General features: G+C 42.3%; 1 long non-coding RNA gene across 1 annotated transcript; it reads left to right on the plus strand.

Annotated features, from left to right (window-relative positions):
- The first annotated feature begins 3,868 nt into the window (after nt 1-3,868).
- LOC146431661 (uncharacterized) lies at nt 3,869-20,714 on the plus strand. The gene is made up of 3 exons (XR_014854717.1): nt 3,869-4,125; nt 16,613-16,703; nt 19,610-20,714. It is a non-coding gene; the product is annotated as an uncharacterized LOC146431661 (long non-coding RNA).
- Nucleotides 20,715-22,323: the final 1,609 nt, after the last annotated feature.

A 22,323-nucleotide genomic window follows, 5' to 3' on the forward strand; every position in this document is an offset into this window, starting at 1 on the left:
GACACAGTATCAAAGATAATAACCAGCCTCTGGAACAAACAAATCACAGACTAATGAATACAGAACATTAAAGCCCAAAGTAATTTTCCCTGTACCCCCCTAGAGAATTATAAGCAACACTATAGAAAAGTCTCAATGAAATCTTGCTGAGTTCTGTGTGGAGCCCAGTTGCAAGCCAAGAATGATGTAAGATTTGCCTGGAGTTTGAACTGAACCCTCTACATTGTTCTGAGAGCTTACCATTAAAAGAAGGATAAATGTTAGCAATAAAAAGGTCAAGAGAATGAACATCTGAGAGCATCTAAAGATCTGCAAGGGATGTCATAAATATATAGCAAACATCCACACTGATAGATTCCCCAGAAGAGTTCTGCATCACCCACAAAGCACATTTTTTACAATCTGTTTCTTTCTGTCTGGATACAAAGGAGTGAAGCAGAGCATTTAACATATGACTTGTAAAATTCAAAGTTTAAAGATTAGGAAAACAACCAAGATTAGAGCTGTTCAACAAAATCCTATCTCCTGTCACATATAGTATCTTTTTATGATAATTTTTCAGTAAACCAACAAATAAGACTCTCAGCTATCAGTACTGTTAGGTTTAATGGCTTTAGGTGCACAAAAATTAATTAAACAGCATGGGCTTGAATCATACCAACACCACAGGCAACTTCTGGGGGTTTTCCCACCTGATGCATTGGTGAGGGCTTAGGGTATTTACTGTCATTTTGTACTCTGGTGCCCTAAACTTAGAAGAATGCAGTAAGTCCTGGCAAATTATGTTAGCTCAGGTCCCTTATACATGGGCCATGTGTGACCAAGAGCAATTTCTCATAAAGAACACAGCAGAAATTTGAGCATGCTCTGCCTAATCCTGCTGAAACTGCCCTCTCATCTACTCCTTGTCATCTCCTAGATCACAGAAGAAAAGGACATGGAAAAAACACTGCTACCTGGTCATGGACTACCTCTTGGGGTCCATCGTGTTGATTCTATGTTCGGGAGCTGAAGTGAGAATATTTGACAAAAGGAAAAAAACCCACATATCTAAGAGAAAAAAACAGGCATAAAACACATAGAAGAGCTAAAGAAAAGGAAGTGGCAACAAACAAGCTCTGCAGTCAAGGAAAGGGTAAAATCTTGGCTCTACTGAAGTCATTGGGATGTTTGCCAGAAAGCTGTAGACAGCGTGTTTTATCCAGGACTTTTAATTAGTTATTAAATGATTCAATGGCAAGTTGGCTGGTTGAAGGCGCAAAACCAAATCATAGAACAGCTCTAGCTTGCCTCTCCCTGCCCTGCCTATCCCTTGGGACATTCAGATCATACACAGCTTTTTTTTTATGGGAGACTTGACAGGTATTTCATTGAACCTTAGTTGAAATCAGTAGGTTCCCAGGCCCTGCCTCCTTCCCAAGTTTGGGATTGAAGATAGGAAACACCTGCTAATGACACCAGAGACACAGCAAACATCAAAGTCGTGTGTCAGCAGAAAGCACCCTGGAAACCTGGCCCCTGCAGTACTGACACAGCCTATCTGGAGGGGGACAGTGCACATGAAGAAATAGGATGCTGTGTTCATTTAATTGACGTACATTTGAAAGGATTTGAATTATTCTTGAGTGACATTCCCACAAATAAATAAGGCAGCTCACTGTCTTCAGGCTTTAGTCACATTATGAAGAGAACCACCACCCAAACAATCTATTCACTCTGCACAGTTCTGCCCTGCCTCATTTTTCTGCCTTCCTCAGTCTCCTTCTGCCTTTCCCTCTCCAAAGTACACTGGTTTCTATGGGAACAAAACACGTCATCAGAGTGGACAGAACTCGGTGACATCCCCACGTGCAGACAGAAAACAGGGTTTAAACGAGCACTTTGCAGTTTCTGACGAGCGCTGGCCCCACACGTGTGCACACACGTGTGAGCGTGGGCGGCTGGCCCTGCGCACGCGCTGTCCCCTCGGCACACGAGGCACACACATGCACAGCCACCAGCTCCCCGGGACAGCAGAAGGCTCGGCAGAACCCGTTCCATCCCATTCTGCTTTAATATAGCCGAAAATTGCTTTGACAGCTGAATAGCTTCTTTGTTTATAACTCGTTCTTAGCTGACTCTGCTGCATTATGGAGCTTTGTGAAGAGATTACTTTGTCAAGAACTGAACATATATGGTCTGGGCATGAACAATTTAGTGTGATGAACTGCATTCATTTTATGTGACGTGCAATCCGCGGTCCTGCTGCCTTTAATGTATCCGCTTTTCTCTGTGGGTTTCATTTTCTGATCTCAAGTGTTTTATGAATTTTCCTGGGGTCTTTGGGATTATCTTCTTTAACCTCTCCCGGACAGATGCAGAGAATTTTCGATATGCCAGATCTCAAGATACTGTGTCTTACACTAAATGTTCCAAATTAAGTTTTTGGCTGCAAATAACAGATCATCATTGTTACCCAGCTAGCTAATCATCCACCTGCAAATATCTTATTCCTGCCCCGAATTTGTTAGTATTTGAATAAGTATATCAACAGTCACAAATTAGAAACTGGACCCACTACAGGGAACACCCTATCGAACATATAGAGCTTCCCTTGTCCCTTCATCCCAAGTGCTAAAACCCTAAGTAGACAGATCTCCACCCACATGACTTCAGCTGCACCTGGGCCAGTCCATTGTCTTTACAGAGCATTATGTATAAAATATTAAAGTAAACCCAGCCTGTTCTGCACTGCAGGCATTTATCATGGCCTTGCACCAGCACTGGATGAGCTTTGCAGGCTCTGAAGCCATTGCCTTCGGTTGTGCTTGAGTTGAGTGCACTGGTCATCTCTGATCACCGCTGTAGTTTTTACTGCTAGCTATGACTTGCTTAGAAATTACATTACTGCAGATTGACTTTGTGCCCTGCCTGGAGGCACAACAGAGACTCAGGGCATTTTTCTCTGGTTTCTCCTGTCTTATTCCCCCCTCCCTCACTCAGTTTTTTAGATAAACAGAATTAATTCTGATGGGTAGATTATATGGTCCAGTATAAAAATGACTAAGAACATTAATTGTCCTAACAGTAAAATTCCTACCAGCTTTGTAGTAGGCATTACATTGATCTTTTGTGGTCTGGAGACTGAGCACTTTTCTTAGAGACATCACTAGAGGCTTTTTTTGTGCAGGACACAGAGCAGGGCCTCGCAGCATCTTGCATTTCAAGGGGTTTTGCTCAGCCCATGAACTGGCAGAACTCCAATTTACACTACGCCCTGCATTTTGCACTCAGCGGTATTTTGCCACTTCTGACCATATCAACCTTCCCCATAAACAGAGGGGAAGTTTGTCAGACAGACAAATTCCTCCTTATCTCTTAGTCATAACCCCAATCCACCTTAGATGATTTAAAGTGCTTCACCCATATTAACCTTTCAAAAAGACAAGAAACTGGCTTCTTTGCAAATCACTGTTTGGAAACAGAAGCTGCAGCAAGATTCCTCCCAACCTTACTTGCTCCTACTCACACTCCTAATGGGCACATATTTCACAAGAGCTGGCACCCTACATACTAATTTGTTGAATATATAGATATATATTTTAAATTCAACACCTCTGTGGAAGTCCTTGTACTAGAAACTAGTGCCTTAACTAATGAATTCCTTACCTTTCACTCCTATAGCAAATGATGGACTGCTGTCATTGACACAAAAATACCTCCGATCCTGCAATATTCAGGTAAATAATGAAAAGCCTCACAGGTGGTTTAGAAACAATTATTCTTATTATACAGGGAATTTTCAGATTTAGCAAGAAGTCATGAGGTCTTCAGAGCCAGTAAATTTCCACAGACAGCTTCTGTTCTTCGCCCCCCCTTGTGGCAAACGTGGCTGAGCCACCAAACATGTCTCAATCGGTCTGTAACCTGCTCTGCCACAGAAGCCCTTGGAAAATCCCAGCCCAGCAGACACCAGCTGTACTGGGATATGGCTGGTGCCAGTAAAGGCAGCAGGGATTTTCGCTGTCACTGCTTGTGTGCATTGGTCAGAGAGGCTGAAGTCAACTGGCTGAAAAACACCAAAAGCTTTGCGCAAAAAGAGACCACGGGAGAGAAGAAAGGAGAGTCACGCTTTGCAGAGGAGAAGTAAATAATTTCCAAGGTCAGGGACTCTTGATACAGAGAGAAAATGAGAAGTAGAGAGGGGAAGGAAGGCATGTCATCACCTTACAGCGTGATCCTTCTAGAGTAAATACAGCTTTGCATATGCTCAGTGTGGCTTGCACTTTCCTTCAAGGAGATCTCTGTATTGCAAATATCCTAAATGGTGGATTTCCACATTCATATATTTCCTAATTTCATAGCTGCTGGCACCTAGAAATCTGAATTTAAGATTCCAAAACCAACTAAAATCCCTGCCTCGGACTCTAGTCTTAGCTGTTCCCTGCCAGTGTATGAACATGACTCTCCTTCCATAAGGTCATAGTTAATAACAAGCTAAATATGTCCCACCTAGAGGAGCATCCATGGGTCATGATGTCAATCTACATCTTATAAGTAAACATGAGAGCTTATTAAAGGCCACTTTTTCCAAAAAGGATCTAAAATTCTGGGCCATGACAATGAGTCAGTGCATTACTCCTTTGACTATAGACACATAACCAATTTTCTCTCCAGGACTGTGCCAGGGAGTACATTAGACAGTGGGCTCCAGGCTCCAGCCACTTCTGACCCCCCACTGGCTAACAGAGGCTTAGATGGTTGCATCAAGCTCCTCATGGATATGAGAATACATTACCCAGAAAGAAGATCTTTTACGCTCCGTTTTTGGGAAATGCAACCGAAAACACAAGGGCTGATGGTATTAGCAGATGGATACTTTTCCTGTTCAGAATGCTTCCAGCCTGTCATACTTATTGGAAAAGTGGGCATGGGGGGAGCAGAACCACAGGCCCAGCTCTCTGTGCCCATTAGCGGTAAAGATGCTGGGCATGAGTACATAATTAGGATTAGCAGGTTGGACCTCAATAGATCAAAGCATTTAAGACTCTATCTACAGAGCTGAATAACTGAGGTAAGTCCAAGGCTATTGCAAATGCAACTTTACTGTCTGTGACAAATTTTTCATAAGTACTGGCAACCTTTCTCTGGATCTCATCAAAATAGTTCCTAAAAGAAATTTTGAAAATCCAAACCCAGAAAGAATCACCCCAAAGAAGCTCTGAAGTGATTTCCTTTGAAGAGAAGGGATAGGTACAGGAATGTCCTCATTCTCTTGTCTTAGAGACAGGCAGTGGGATTTTGCACAACCACAACAGCCTGGCTCAGCCATCCACAGAGTTTTTCAAGTTCTTCCTCAGCAGGGCATAACTCCACCTGAAAGAGTAGTGATAGAGAAGGAATTGCACAGCCACTGCCCCAGCCTGAATGTTATGAGGCTCTTCCAGACCCGCTCTGTAAACAGGAATTGCCTTTGGACCCTTAAAAAACACGCACTGTATCATTCTGGAATGGTGTTAATCTCTCGGTTGTGGAGGTCAAAGCAAGATTTCTATTATAAGCTCTGTGAAACACATCTCCTCCCCAGCCACTCACTTGCAGGGAACAAAATCCAGTCAGCCAAAATGATCCGTCTGTAACAGGACACCAGAGCAGGCATTTGAGGCAACATGGGCGAGGCAACTGGGAGCTGTGAGACCTCTGAGCTGGTGCCGAGCCCTTGGTGAGGCAATACTGGCTCAGTGCCACAGTCAAGGAAGCAGAAGAGACAGTTTTCTCTTTGCTTCCTTGCAGAGGACAATGGTCTATTCACAGACAATACCAGCTGGAGAGGCCACAGCCACACCTCTCACCCAAGGTCCAGCAGGGCCTTCCATGGTTACTCCCCAGCATCAGTTGTGCTCCCTGCTTGCTCCCGCTCTGCTTCCATCTTCCCTAGCGCCTCTGCACAGTCCTGGCTCATTCATCTCAATAGCACTTATAACAGCTGAAGCCCAGGAAGGACTGGACCTTGTGGTTACAAATGACAACGCCCCAGCCTTGGAGTCACGTTGGCTGAGCAATGATTGGCATGTGCCAGAGCACAGATCAGAGCACCCTGATCTCCAGGGTGTGGTAAGCTGGAGGTTAGCTGAGGACCCTCCACATCTCTTTCTTTAACACATTTTCTTTGTGTTTTCCTTAGGGTCGACAGTGCACATTGGGTTTGCTGATAAACTTATCAGTAGCAGAGTGAAACATCCGTTTCATTTGTGCTGTTTACACAGGAGCTTTTTCTCCAGTTGGTAAGTTGGGATTCAGTGAACAGGGTGACCCTGTGTTTTCTTCCATGACCCACAAACGCTGCTCCCAGCAGTGTGGGCTACATGTTAGAAGATGGGGAAAGACTCTGCATCAGGGACCAGCCCTCCCCCACCCCAGTGCTGGAGTCTTCACCTCTACACTGGAGGTGGTCTATCCCCACACATCATTCCCAGCCCCAACCCAACCCCTAGAGATGAGGAAAGGCTGTGGCACAGTATGTGGATGCCGATTACATCTCCAAACAGGAGGAGCACACAATCAGTGGGATCCGCCTGCTTTCCAACCCCTTTGTGCTCAGGGGCAGAAATACAAATAAGCCTCAATGTCTTTTTCCTGCTTATATGAACCAAGATCCGTTTTTCAATAGCAGGCCCTGGCAGATAAGTATTCCCTATTCTCAGTAGTTATTTTTGGGAGAGAAAGCCTTTTGCTGGCTCCCATGACACTCCCCTCCAGCACTTGGGAGGTGCAATGGGATGGCAGGTAGAGCTGTGATTCAGGGATGCTCCTACACCCATTGGAAGCTGGTGTTGCCATGCCAACCCTGTAGCCTGTGCACAGCCAGCCCAGGGCACTGCAGGCTGCTACAGGGTCTGTGCTTTTGCACATAGATCAGCCTCAGGACCTTCCAGTGGAAGATTTGTTTGAACTCCTGATTGCAGGATGGATGACACTGTCCCACTGAATTTTCAGCTCACCTGCCCATCTCCCCACTAAGTCTTGTCTCAGAGGGAATAAGATCCCAAACTTTATGAGGGAGTTTTCCCCCCTAAATGAATTACATCACACAAGCATTGCTAATAACTCATGTTGTTTCAGAAGGACCACAGAGAGAGAAGTGGGTAGGAATGGCAACAATCCTCCCAACAAGCCCAGGCACCCCTGGCAGAGCCGCACCCACCCTTCACCCGCTCAGCATGTCAGGTCATGCGCTGCCTGAGACAGCACCCAGAGCCCATCTGAAGCACTCACAGCACGTGACCAATTACCTTTCCTCTGCTTAGACTCACCAAAAGGGACATTTTGAAAACTGCTCATTCCAAAAAGCATTAAGTGACAAAGCCAGCTCTGTGCAAAGCCAGCAGAGGTGGAGGACACTGCAGATAGTTCATAGCAAAAAGACTAATTTGGATTTTACTGGCTTGTTGGAGAATTCCCTGGGTAATTTTCTGGGTATTTTCTAGCTTACTTCCTTATTACTCTCTGGGTAAACTAGGTCAAAACACTTGCCTTGTCTAATCCTCGGTTTGTCAACATATTAAATGAAGGTGATGGAACAAGCTGTTCCCTGATTTTTCTGCATAGATTTCAACCTTACAGAAAGTCCATACAATGCCCTTCTTCTCCTTCATTAGAGCCAGGAAGGCCTTTGAACTGCCCAAACTCAGACAGGCTGAGAAGTGCTGCATATTGCTATAGGCAGCTCAGGAGGAGCATATGTGAAAGGTGAACATCTGGATTATTAAGATGTGCTCAGAGTTGGCAGCATTTTGTCCCTGAATGAAAAAATGTCCATCTCCTATAATTTTTCTTCCTTGATCAGCTGGCCTGTTAAAGTAGGGATACCCTTACAAATCACAATATCTGCCTGAAGTCTCAAGAAGTATTATAGAAACAAAGAGATTCCACCACCCACTGTGCCTGCTCCTTCCTGAGATATTGCAGGACATCCCAGCCTTGTTGGCTGCAACTCTACACACACTGTTCATTCACCTGCCCTGATTTTCTCAATCAAAAGCTGAACATTTAAAACCACAGTAACCTTTGAGAGTTTTGCAGCACGTACAGTGGGATCTGATAAAAGGAAAACTACTGTGAACAGACAATAAGACTGAGTAGTGGCCAAGTGTCTTTGAGTCTGAATTAATACATGTGCCTTAACAAAAAGTGTTAATCAACAGCTACCCAGATGGGGATTTAAAAGTTTTTCTGAAGAAGGTAGGCTTTTTTTTTAAAAGAAGATGTCAGCCAGCAACGTTTTACTGCATTGTTAACAAGCAGGGTAAAATATACCAACAAACAGCACTTAAGACATGATACTGTTCCGCAGAACGCTTCTGTATTTCAGTGTGTGTATTAAATATGGCAATAAACCAGAACCAATTTCATTGTATGTTACATTGCAACTGCACTCTCAACTTTTGCATGTAATAAGATCCAGCAATCAGGATGGATTTTTAACTTGAGCAATTCCTTACTCTTTTAGCATTTCAGAATTTGGGAGCAATTTTGGCATCAGGTCTTTAAAAATGTAGCCACAGTCTTTTCAGGAGTAGAAATAACAAAAATAACAATTTTAACTTAGAAAGACCTCTACAGGGAAGTGGAGGAAAAAGCTGTTGTCAGAACAGTATTGCCATGGCTGTTGTTTCTTGTGGCACCATTTGGCTGCCTTCCACTCCCCAAGTGCCCCTTGCCTGGCTCCTCCTCCTCACTTGTCCCACCTGTGGGCTGTATATCTTCTGTTTCATGGCCCTGTACGGGCTGTCTCCAGTTTATGATATCGTCACAAGTCATTACAACGACCCACAGAGCCAGGCTTGGTACACAGGTTCAATAGTGCAAGTCCTTTGAACTGCATTCCTCAAGTCCACTTTTCATCCCATTATCAGATTGGTACTGAATAAAGGCCAAGTGGAAAATCCCAGTATGACATGCCTATGCTGTCATTCACATAATGGCTGTGATCAGAAAAGGGTTGGTAAGAGACCTCAGCTATACTGAACTATGTGAATTATGTGTGTTTAGTCTAATTGGAATGATTTCTGATATCTCGGGGTCAAAGTCTCACAATTCACAGGCAAACATTTTAGAGGACTCATATATTAATGACATATCATTAGCCAGAATCAGAACTGGTTCTGCTTAGTCAGTTACCTTGGACAAAAAGCATTCAGCCAGAGACTCTGAGACATGATCTGTCTCCAGGACTTGAAATGAGGAGCATTCCCCATACTGCCCAGCTTTGGCAATTACACAGCCAAGGCTGGGGCTTCCAGACAACAAAGCTACTTGAAGGTATAGGGAAGGTCCCTCACTGCGGGTTGAGAAAAAAACACAACCTCACTCCGACAAAACAAACATCTAATTTTTGACAGTTTTAAAGCTTCTTTTCTTGATTTTGTGCAACAGTAGAATAAAATAAAATGCCATAGTGATGACTTTGGGCCATTAAAGGACCAGGTCTGACAGAGCCTGTAGGGATGTGCATCCTGGAGCATCCCTGCACATACAGTCCCCAGAGGGGCTTTGCAAACTGCTCAGATAACTGTTGCATTAAATTGCATTTAGCTTGAGCGATCAGTAGCTCATCAGTTGACTTCTGGCTCTGATTTCTAATAACTGAAAGCATCTGACATAATGAAAGCCCTTAGAGAAGGCACAGGGAAAGAAATAAATGTGCTAATTAAGCTGTGCAGAGTGCCTTGGAGAAGAGTGCTCCACTTCAAGGATACCCTGACATTTCTGACCCATTACAAGTAGAAGCACAGAAATTTCAGGAATTTAATGTAGAGTGTTTAATTGAAACACAGATGAAAAGAAAACAGTGGAATTTAAAACTGATTTCTTCCCTACAGCTTAGTAAATATTCTTAGCCACTAATGTGGCTGACTTTGATTACAGGAGGTAAATCAGCCTTATAAATGTGATAGAAAACCATGCAGGCCTAGCACACTTATGATGATTTCTTTGCTTGCAGTGCAAATGGAAATGCAATCGTCCTATTGCCATATCCTGAGTAGCACTTAAATACCATTTTTCTAATTTATTTCCATAATTTAAACCTAAGGACAGAGTGGAATGTTTTGAATTTTACATATGATACATATTTTCTTCTGAGAGCAAACCTGCAAAAATGCAACTCAATTAATAATAGACTCAGCATATCTCCCCTCCAAACCCCCTAACTTTTACAGTGACCTCACAGGATATATTTTTGGTTTATCTGTTTGAAAACATGGTTAAACTGAGGCTTGAAAAACAGAAAATTACCAAGGTCAAAATGCATGTTAGGTACAGAGCTGGGGAGAGAAATCCTGATCCAGATTCCTAGTTGTCAGCTCTGCCAGTTTGCTGGTATTCCTTTCCTTACCTGCATTTAGGAACACATTATCTGGATGTACCATTCATATGAAAGGTGTTGAATGGGAGACCACTCTTCTTCTTAGGATGGTTTGAAGCCCCTTGCCCCTCATCTTTGAAGAATTTCTACTTGTTCTTCAAATGAAAATGTGTGAACTATTACCTAATTTGGGTAATAATTTCATTAGCAGGCAAAATTCACCATCCTGTATTGTAAAATAGCTCTCATTTTTAATTTACCCTAATTTATCCAGTAGTTAGCACCTGATGTCTCTGTTTTCATCTGGACTTGCCACATCACTGAAGAGTGTCAGAGTATCCCTTTTTACAGCTATGAAGACGAATTTAAAACATAGCTCAGGCTATGAATATTTGGGAATTCAGGGATTAGTTCATACTCATCACAGGTGTCAAACTGGGTTAACCTTTCTATACTTCTCCATGTTCCTAAATATTAAATTAATCGGTTGTCATTAATACAGGAGGGTCCATAATAAAAGCACTTTCCATCCAGGTGGTTTTATTCAGTGTCTGAAAGACATGAATACTTGGATCAAGTTTCTCTAGACACATTTCTCAGTTTTTCCTGTTAGTGGGAACACAGAGGACTGGATATGCAATCTCCAACCTGTCCAGTTTGTGTCTCCAGTTCTATTTAATCCATGTACCAGGGCAACTGTTTGCTACTACCACTAGCTGAAAGAATTCCAGTGGAAGTGACTGATGAACCTAAAAAATCCAAGTAAAGACAACCTAAAATTACAGTATTTTTCCTTCTGACCAGAGCCATATCCTGCAGAGAGAAATCTAGATCCCATTGAATGGGAGAGGGTTGGCTGGGAACAGCAGCAGCACCCTTTGATGGCAGAGCCAAGGAAGAAAACTATCTAACTCTTCCATTGCAAAATTTCCACTGGACCAAAAACAAAGCAAGCATTCAGTTTGGTCATGCATGAATCTGGCTTTTTAAATACTCATCTGGGCCTCCTAGTCTTTTTCCAGCTGTGGATGATACACCCTTCTGCCTTCATTCCTCTCCTGAAGCCCCCCAGCTGGGCTTGGGAAATCTGTACTCTGAGTTGTGCTGCTCTGCATTTCCTAATGGGCTCATGTGCTGGTCTAGGTGTCTTATAGGGTAATAAACTGAAAGAGGAGACAGATTTAGATTAGATATTAGGAATAAATTCTTCACTGTGAGGTTGGTGAGGGCCTGGTACTGGTGGCCCAGAGAAGTTGTGGGTACCCTATTTCTGGAATTGTTGAAGGCCAGGTTGGACAGGGTTTGGAGCAACCTTGCCCAGTGGAAGATGTCTCTCACCATGGCAGGTGTGTGGAACACGACGGTATTTGAGGTCCCTTCCAATCCAAGCCATTCTATGATTCTAATAAGCCATTTGTAGTTTTAATACAATAAAGAACAAGAAAGATTGTATTTCTGTTGCTTTACTTACATGAAGAGCAATGTAACTGGCTCCCTGTCTCAGTCTTGTTCTATTAATAAAGTCCATGTGAGGAATATACACATTTACAGCAGGTGTGAAACCTGTATACGTAACTGGTCTCAAGCTAGAATAGTTTCCATGCTGTGTATCTCCATATAGCCCATCTTTCTGGCACATGTGACCCAGAAATGTGTCATCAGGACTCATGTAGTCACTGGACTGATGAAAGGAATTCAAGGGAAACAGAAGCAACAATGCTGCTTCCAACCTTTCCTCAGTTGCTACTGCTCTCTGAAAAAGTTAGCAACATATGAAAAAGGTGTTGTCATCCCAACCTGGCCATGGTTTTACCTTTTCATAGAGCAGGCTTTTATGTAAAGCTATATTTTCCCAGAGATTATTAAGAGAAAGGAACTAAAAATCCACAGCTGTCCGTTTTTAAAAGCGAATAATCACTCCCACGCAATGGCTGAAAGGCAAACTTGTATCTAAAGACTTGCAACTGGCATCACTGACATTTTTCATTGTCCAATCAAACTGTTAAAAATAAAAATAAACAAAGTCCACAGAGAAAAATACACTGGATTTTAACATTCTTTCACATTTCATAACCAAAGCTGTGGTCAGCAACCTGGAGCAAAAAATCTGTTTGGTTATAAATCATGACTACAATCCGACAGTCTCATTGGCATCACATGGAAAACTTCCAAATTAAATGGATGTCCAAATTAAAGACATTCAGACTAAAGATGAAACATCACAAATAACCCTGTTTTGTCTAGTATAAATAAAAATCAACCCAGTCAAATGTTCAGGAAGATAACTGATACAACATTGTTCTTTTGGGCATTCTTGTTAGTGATTTACTCTAGTGAGGTATGTTTTAAATGCCTAAAACAATTAAACTAGTGGACATGCTCTTCCGGTCCTCTAGGCATGAACTGTCCTAATGTTTGCTCTCTAGGTCTTCCCACAGCCACATCCTTCTAACATCTCACTCCTTCCTTCCAGCCTCCAGCTGGTGACTCACTATTTAATCAGTGCAGCCATCAGGATTTTCACCTGCCAAATCAGAGCAGCCCTTGGTCTCACTGCCATGAGCTTCACTGTACCTATTCCCAACTTTTGCTGATTACTTCCCCTCATTGCACCAAATCTAAACTTAAGACTGTCAGCACTTCAGGGCAAAGTTCCCACCATATGTGGCACAAAGCCCATCCTCCATCGCAGTGTCTGCCGACCCTATGGAAGGTCATAAGCATCTTAACTGCCCAGAGGATGAAATTCCCACAGTCCTCAGGCCTACTTAGGTTTGAAATCCAGAGTAAAACTTCCTCTGGCATCAACAGTGCTGGATGAAGCAGGAAGGGCTCATCCTGAAGGTAATGCTAAGTGCCACTTGAAGTGCCTGCATCTTCTCAGTGGCGAGGGATTCCATCTTGCAGATTAAAGTCCTAAAGCCAACAAATCATTTTAACAAGAACTGCGAAACTCCTCCAGCAACATTCATTAGAAAGTTACCTGTCACAAAAGACACAAGGCAAAAAGGAGGTGTAGGGGTCACCAGACAGTATTTTATCTTTTTCTCTATATTTTCTCCAGAAGCAATAACAGAGATGGAAGATAAAATGTGAGATTATGTCACAGCAGAAGAATATCTCTACCCACAGGAAAATAAGCCTTTTCCACTGAAGTCAAGTAATCTTCAAAAGATGCCTGAGCTGATGAGTGATGCCATGTACTCTGCAGAGTTTTGTACAGTCTTTCCACTTCCTCTATTTTATGTAAAAAACCTCCATTATATATTAGATTATGCAGCTCAGCTGATCTTAAGGTCCTGTCCAAGTCCAGCTACTAATTAGAATAAGGAAGAATATCAACGTAAGTGGCAGGAATTTAGTCATATTAGACTGGCAATGGATACTTTAGCAAGGAGAACAGTCAAATCATATCTCAGACATAGTGTTTGATTAACCATAGATGGATTGCCTTGGCCGTGGATTGACACACCCTGTCTTTTCCCTACAGCTTTGGCTGTGTCACAGCCAGGACATAGACTCTCACCTCTTTACAGCTTCCAGGAGCCCCAGGTTATCCGTGCCTCTAGGGAGATGCATTTTCTGCATGCTAAAAGATGAACACACTGACTAGTCACTGTCTCACTGGCGCATGTTTCACATTAGCTGTGGGTAATCTTCCCCCTCCCTCTCCCTGCCCTTCTTCATTATCTGGATAACTGGCTGCAGACCCATCTCTGAAGGAGTATGTTTGGGAGTCATCACAGGGGTGTATTATGAAAGAAAGAGCTCAACTGTAATAATATCCAAATTATAAGAACAGAAAGGCCACATAACACAAAGTTTCTGCCTTCCAGACCCTTGTATTTCAGATCCCATCCAGCAGTCAAAGCTGACACTTCTGCACAGGCCGGGCTCCTGCCTCTGCAGAGCTCATCAGCCCACAGTTTGTCTGGAGAAAATCTGCACTTCAAACATGGATTTTGGTGAAGTATCATGATACAGAAATGTATCAAAACAGCAGCCTGCAGAAAAGAGGGATATAGACAGCAGTGACCTCCAGTTGTCTTTGCAAACACCTGCCGCAAAGGTGTTCTATCTGTATTTATATTGATAAGTGACAGAGAGACTTCAGGGTGCTCAGGCACTTTTTGGGCTCCATAGCAGCAGGAACTCCTTCCTCAGTGGGGTGGAGCTGGAAGCCTCAGGCTCAAAAATCTGTCTGGTCACTGTCCAGACCGCAAGGATTTCAAAACATATGGTACCCATGGGCTGGATCTACCCACTTGCAACACATTGCTTTCCCTGTGCCATCTACTCCCTCCCAAAAATCCCACAATTGCTTTTATTCTGACTTAGCTCAGCTCTCGTCTCTGAAGACACACAGTTGTGAAAATACAAACTTTTGGACCATATTTGAAATAATGATTCTATTCATAGTTTCCAAACTCTCCTTTAACCATAGTCCAGCGAGACAACAAAAGTGATAAATCTAACTGAGCTGCACAAACTCTTCCACAGTGCTTTCACAGGAACCCAGAGAGAAAGGGCACACACAGCTCAGGACACAGAACCTGACTCAGAGACACCTGGGACAAGTTAAAATGAGGCATCAGGAACATCTTAGGCTGGAGGAATTGACCTATTTCATTGCAGCTGAACAAGGATCTCAGCCCATGCAGACCATTCCTTTCCTACTTTCTACTTTTTTGATCCTTGCAAAGTTGTTCCCTCTGTTACACCATTATTTATCCCAGATTTACTTATTTACTTTGCTATTAAAAGTCAGTTACACAAAGCGTTGTGCTTTTTGTTTAACTGGATACAGCCATTGTGAGCTTCCAAAGTGTCCCCACGGTATCATCTATCACACATAAAATTCAGGACTGTGACTTCTCTGAACTATTCAGTGATATAAATTCTTGGAACACAAGGGAAGGGAACCTTACGCCATAGATATGGGAGCATGGCTACACAGAGATAACACCTGCCAGCTTCAGGAGACTTGTTATGGCAAGTTTTTTTCATTGCTTTCATTATCGCAACTCTATATATGGGTTGCTGCTGGAAATCATGTGAGTTCCTGAAGGTCAGCGCCTCTGCTTGTAAATGTGTTTAATAGTTTCACTTTCAGATTGCTGGAAAATAAAAACGAGGTAGTTCGCAATCAACTCTTGTTCTACAAAAAATTAATGTCCATAGAAATAATTTTCATTACTTATGCTAATTTATAACTACCATGTCCTCCCTTTACAAGATGGCTTCCTGGCACGAAGGTGTGAAATGCTCTAAATTTCATTTATGATAACATTGTCATCAAACCCAAAAAATAGCTAAATGAAATTATAATAATTAAGTGTATTCAGCTGCATTTTCCCTGAGAATTTCTGCATGCTTTGAGTGTGGGAGAAGTGACTCATTCTTCATGAGGAGAATGCAGTATAAATCCTGCTAATTATTTGTGCTGAGAATAGTATCTACAATTTATTAATTACATGAAACTTATAGGGCTCTGGCACTTTTTCATAAAGTGCCATTAATATTGCAGCTGGCTAAACTACAGAAACTCTGCAAGATCTTGAGAAATCATATTTCAGATAGGGTAGAAATACTTTAAATATATTTTTATTCAACATATTTTAGTATTTTTTCTTTGAACATACTCCCCTGACAAATGAAACAATCTCAGCAACTCCAGCAGGACAAAAAAAGAAAGCCTCAGCTGCAGCTAGAATTCAGAAATAGATATTATGCAGCACCAAGATATATTGTGCACTGTTAGAGGATTCTTGGAATGAGTACAGAACTGGAAGTGAATCCCCTGCCATTTATCAATCCCCTATTACTAAAGGCCACATTGCAGAACAACTCTCAGAACTAGCTAACAGGTTGTTAATTAGTAGTCACTGCTACATAAATTAGAAAAGAGGGACTAACAAGACCCCAGACACTGTGGCACATGTTGGAACCCACCCAGCCCAATTCACAAATGGTCTCTGTGCTGCCCATGCCAAGATTGGCCATGACTCTGCCCAGTCCCACCACAGAACCAGCACAGCAGAAAAAAAGCTGTAAATAGCAGTATGTGTTTGTATAAACCAAGAAGAGATGGCATACCCAGGGAAGAAGAAAGGAGAAGGGAGATGAGAAGAGCAACAACACATGAGATGACGCAAATTACATGAAGCTTGAAAGAACTTGTCAAGGGCTTATCCTGCTATAGATAAGTTGCTGTAGTTAACTGAGCTAATCCACCTTTCTGATAAACTGAATCCCATTTGATTTCAGTGCCATTTGTATCCAGGATGATGTGTGTGTCTGGCTGTCTCTAGGACATACATTCGGAAACTAATGGAAAGCACCCGATAGTATCAGTCAGGTAAGATGGTTGATATTCCCTCTACAGTCCAAAATGTTGCAAAAATACAAAATAATATTTTAGGCTGGGATGACTCAGAAATCAGCATCAACTTGCCAACTTGGAAGGCCTTGGGATATTTGCTTCAAATAGTATCTTGGTAACAAATTCGTATGTCATATTCACATACACAAATCCATACATAATGAGATTAAAGGTCACAGCTCCTTAGGAGAAACTCTGTTAACACAGAAATACAAAGAGAGTCTGCTGTCTACAAACAGAAACCTTATAATCCAAAGGCACTTCATTAAGTGAATTGATCTATTTCTACAGCTCTGCCCTGTAACAGCCTCTGGCAAGAAAAGCCCATTATTTGTTTATTTGTTTTCATGTTTCGGTTTTGTTTGTTTTTTTTTTTTTTTTAATCTAGCATTTTTGTCATGCCTGGCCTTCAACTGGGAGCATTACATTTTTGGTAAAGGATGTATTCTGAAAACTCAAATTTCTAATACGCTGAAACACGTTAAGTTTTCTTTTGTTTGGGGGATTTTTTTATAAATTTCTTTTTTTTTTTTTTTTGTTCAGGAAGCTCCCTTTGGTATTTAGGAGCTCCAGTAGGAGAACAGGGATGAGCCCTTGCATTACGTAACAACCGACTTATGAACAGGATAACAATTTGTTTGAAGGCTGCTATCACAGAGATGAGTTCTATGATCGGCAGCAACAGGAAAAAGTTAAGAATAGGAATAGTCAGACTGCAAGTGAGAATCCAAAATTCCTGCCTGTCCTCCTGAAAAAAGAGCATGCTGTATACCTTAAAATGTTTTCAGGTAGGGAAAAATCCTCGAACAAACCTACTAACTTGGAGACTCTTGGAGATTAGGTGTACATGAAGACATGGACTGAGTCAGCCATAGGACTAGATTATTGCTGCACTAAAGGCACCAAGCACTTAAATCATGACACAAGCAGACCATAAAGATCCTGTAACCTTCCCTTAGGCTCTTTTTTTACTTTGCATGGTCACCAGTCATGTGTGAAAACCATGACAATTTCAAGCATCATTATGAGATTTGTACTATTTTCCCATGGGTTATTTTGCAGACTGGAAAAAGATATTTGGGGAAAAATGTTTTGGAAACTGAAGTCACATGCTTTGATGTGAAAAAACAGCCAGGCTGAAATTATATATTCTCAGCTCAGCATTAAACAGAACTTACCAGTTTCTGAAAAGAAAATACAGTATGCTTTGGAAATTAAAATGAACTTCCACATGATTAGAGCAGAAACCTCATAGTTGATTTCTGTGCAGTTGACATGAAATACAGAAACTTTTGATTTAGAGCTCAGCATCTTTCAGTAGATTCCAAATAGCCCTGAGGGCAGCTCCAAAACTAAAGGTAATTATGAAAATAAAACTTCAAATTTCTCAAATAAACCAAAGGTTTGGTTTAAACCCTGAAAAGAAACTTGTGGAGACTGGTCCATGATGGATCACCAGAACTGGATACATGCACTCATCCCACACTAATCTGGCCACACCTGAAGCATATCTGTGAAAAATCTCTATGGCTGGCACTTATGAGATATGCATGTAAAAGCCTTAAATGATTTTACCTACAAATTCAGTCTGGACCATCCTGCTAGAGTCAGGTGCCTTCAAGGAAAAAAGCTCCCAAGGCCCTCAAAAAAGACATTAAGATAAGACATCACCTGCTTGACCAATTAGCTGCTATTTGAAGCTGTACATGCTTGGCATGAATTCATTTAATCATACAAGGTCTTTACCTAACTAGAAGCAAGCAGAAGCAGAGTTTCCCTGTGCAGAAGTCCCTAGATCCAGTGGGTTTAAAGCTAAAGAAACCCTACCTCTCCTTGCTCTCAAGGTCTACTCACTTCTTCTCTCTCTCCAGCATTTTTTTCAGACCCTATAGTAGCAATTGGGGTAGATAGGCAACTTGGCTCTGCCTTGCCCTGTGGCTCACAGAATCTTGTTCAGCCCTGAGCAGGACCAGTTCCTCCATTTTTGAGCCTAAAAGATGGCACCCAGGAAACCCTGTCGCTGCAGTGGGTTCCAAAAACCTCCCTGTCAGTGAATACCTCTCAACACAACACTATTAAATAAATAGCACACAGTGGTGTTGACTTTACCTCTGTGCTGTACCCAGCACGTAGCCACAGCTCAGTATTGCACCACTCAGACCTAATGTTTGCTTTTCAACGATGGCCTGTGTTGGCTTATCCCCTCCCAGGCCCATTTCCCAGCCCTGACTTGAACCTGTGCTATTGCCATACTTCCTCCTAATTGCCAAAAATTGCTTGTCTTCCTCCATGCCCTGGGATTATTCAAGGTATCCATTTCATGGTGCTGATGCTGCTCTTATATTGAAGCCAGTTTGGTATTACAAAAGATGACACTATTATAACTTAAAATGCTTTTCTTAATAATGGCATGACACAAAACTAGTAATGCAAGCTACATTAATTTGCTGGTCTGTTCTACTTTCTTCCATTGTATGAGTGTTATAAAGTAAACCACCCAAGTTCCCAATAACAGTGTCTTACTCTCAGCACACATAAATGCAGGGCCTAGCTTTGGCAACTTTTGAAACACAAGGACAGTAAAGGAGGCCATTGGAGACTCACTTAGAGGCAATTACCTTATTCTGTGTATATATTAGCTGTACAGACCTTACTCTGGCCACACATTAATCCTACCAAAACCTGCATTAGATTCTACCCCAAGGTATTCGATTCAGCACCAGGGGCTTCTCACAGGGGAGGAGCACAAGCCCATCCCTCAAGCTTCTTCTTAAGGAAGAAGAATTTGACCTTCCAAGTTAGACTTTAATACTTCACTACAACCTTAAAAAGCCTCTGTTCTCTTCCCATTGAAACTGATGAATCTTATTTTTTCTTGGCAGATCCTGTTTCCCAGAGACCTGCCTCTCCTCCCCTTCTCCTTGTCCCACATCTTTCCCTCCAGAGCTTTCCTTGCTCCCATCTCCCTCATCATCTTGGGCTCATTTCCAGAGCTACTTGTAAAAATACAGCAGCGTGCTATAAACAGCCAGTGTCGTGTGCTTTAAAATTCACTAGCTACTGTTTCTGAGGCAGGAGAGGGGAAAAAGAGTATCCCAAGGGGACCCCTTTGACGTGACCATTCATTTGCCTACATCAGCAGTTCCCAAGCATGTTGGCTCCCACCCTCATTTCCGGGCTCGTGACCTCCCTTCCATCAGCGCTCCTCGGGTTGCGACCCCGACTTTGGAAACTTCTTGTCTGGATCAGTCAAAAGTGACGCCTCAAGAATCATTTTCAAGCTGGTGCCATGTTTGCTTATGCTCCTGAGGGGTGTGATTACCCTGGAGCTCAGGTTCAAACTTGTCTCTTTGCTTGTTTGTAGGTTTGTAAAGAATTTCTGGGTGCCACTCAGCCAGTTGATAGCAAACTCCAACTTTTGACTGTTGTGGCTGAAGACTATTATATCCCAACTGACCTGGTATGGCATTAAGCTCTTTGCTGCAAAGTTCAGCTGTGCTTGGAAGAAGCAAGGACTTTGCTTCTCTGCAGGGTCTGGAAACATCATTGTTTTCCGTACTTGCATGTCACGATCATTCAGATGGAACAGTTACCATGCCCAAACCACTCCTTATGCAGTGACACAATTTCATCCCCCACACTCTAGGCCCTCCCTGCTGCACACACGCATGCAGGCGCCTGAACTCTCACAGCTGGCTTTCTGCACGCCAGGTTGTCTTTCTCTTTGCAGTCATTGAGACTGTGTGGGTAGTGAACATTTTAATATTCCAGTTTCCCACTCTGCTTTGTCATTTTTGCTTGCTGATAAATGGGTGGTGGGAGGGCAAAAATCAACAGCAAAGTTTTTTGAAGACATCTTGAAAACACCAGTTAAAATGCTACAACTGTCAGAATATGTGCAGTTTGGATGTGTTACAGCAAGTCCTGCTTTGGAATTTCCCTGGAATTAAAATAATTGGCCATTTTTCGACTACCTGTTTCTTCTGTCTTGACATCATATCCCTACTCAGCCTACGTGTCTCTGCCCCTGCATTAAAGGCCAGTTCCTTTAGCTTTCCTGCCCACAGAACCTCTCTCACCTGGTACTCTCTTCTACGCTAAGGCTAAATCAGTTGTTTGACTTTCTCTTTGACCTCAATGTATTTCAATGTTACTGTTTTTCAATTCAAACAGCCAAGAGATATCTGCCTAGACACACCAGGCTGGAATTTGGGGAATGTAAAGTGGAAGCTTAGCAGTAGCAGCAGCACCTGGGCGCAGCCAGCCTTGAAAAAACACAAAATATAAATCTTGAGTCAATGAGATACCAGGCAATACTGAGTATTAACCAAGGGAAAACAGTTATTAAAGTGTATGAAAGGACACACCACCACCCTTGCCCTTGAAAGGGATCAAGTTATTCAAAATCAGTAGAGAAGGGAGAGAGGAGAAAGACATTTGTGACTTTTCACCACTCAGGCATGTGTGAGTACATGAGGCAGTTGGATATAACCCCTCTTTCTAATTATTCAGCCTCCATATGAGGTTTAAGCATCTGACTTTGGATGCTGCCAATAAAAAAGATTAGGCTGAAAATGCTTCAGCATGAAAGGCAACCACTGAAGCCAACATCAGGGCTTCTCTCTCCCTCAAGTGTGAGGGAAAAGCCCCACAGCCTGGCAGTGCAGGCCAGCAGGTGAGGAAAACAAAGTCATGGTTTGTTAGAATGAAACTTGGTGAGCATCAGAGCACAGCATCAGCACAGAGAAGTTCCTGTACTGATGTGCATAAGACCATCACTTGTTTGTCACTGAATTGAACTTGCAGAAGGGTTGCAGATCCCTACTGAATTGCAAATGGTTTTCTCTCTCTTCCAGTCTTTTGTTGACATTCTGGGCATACAAGGGCATACTGAGGTCAGGTTTGCCTTCTGCCATCACTTGTGCCATTAAGAAATGGAAAACTACTGGAGATGTCAAAGTGATAGACTGAAGAAGCTGGTGTGTGGTTATTGCTACCGAGTTGAGCATACCTGAAAAATCTCTGCTGGCAGCTTCTCCAGTTTCAGCCAGGGGGATTCAGATGGACAGGACTCTCAAGATTTGTGGAGTATTGTCTGGTTGTGGTTGGATTTTGCTTTTTTCTTATTTTTAAATATATATATATTTGGATTTGCTTCAACTAGGAGGGAATTAAAAATTTTGCCAGAGAGGATAGAACACTGGATTGATCCCAAATCTGCAGATACTAATCCAACCTCATGCTTAGAAAATGTGTCTTCATGAACAGTATTCTACATAAAGGAAAAACTGCACTGTTAAATGTAAAAGAGATACCAAAATTAGAATAATCTTTTTCATCCTGTTAATGCACATTAGAGAAGGATTGGTAATATGCATGGACTAGATGGAATTTAGTAAACAGGTGGACAACTGAAGAGTTTGAGCAGTATAGGAGATAAAACCTCCTTTTGAAGAAAAAGGCCACACTATCAAAGGTTCATGGCTGAAAAACTGGCTGAAGAACACAGCCAGTGTAGCTACATGACATTTGTATAATCAGATCAGACTCACATTTGATTTATCAAATGCACAGGGGCTCCTGTTTCAGGGGTGTA

The sequence above is a fragment of the Lichenostomus cassidix genome, chromosome 12 (assembly GCF_008360975.1).
Source record: "Lichenostomus cassidix isolate B80296 chromosome 12, HeHo_3.0, whole genome shotgun sequence".
NCBI classification, from domain to species: domain Eukaryota; kingdom Metazoa; phylum Chordata; class Aves; order Passeriformes; family Meliphagidae; genus Lichenostomus; species Lichenostomus cassidix.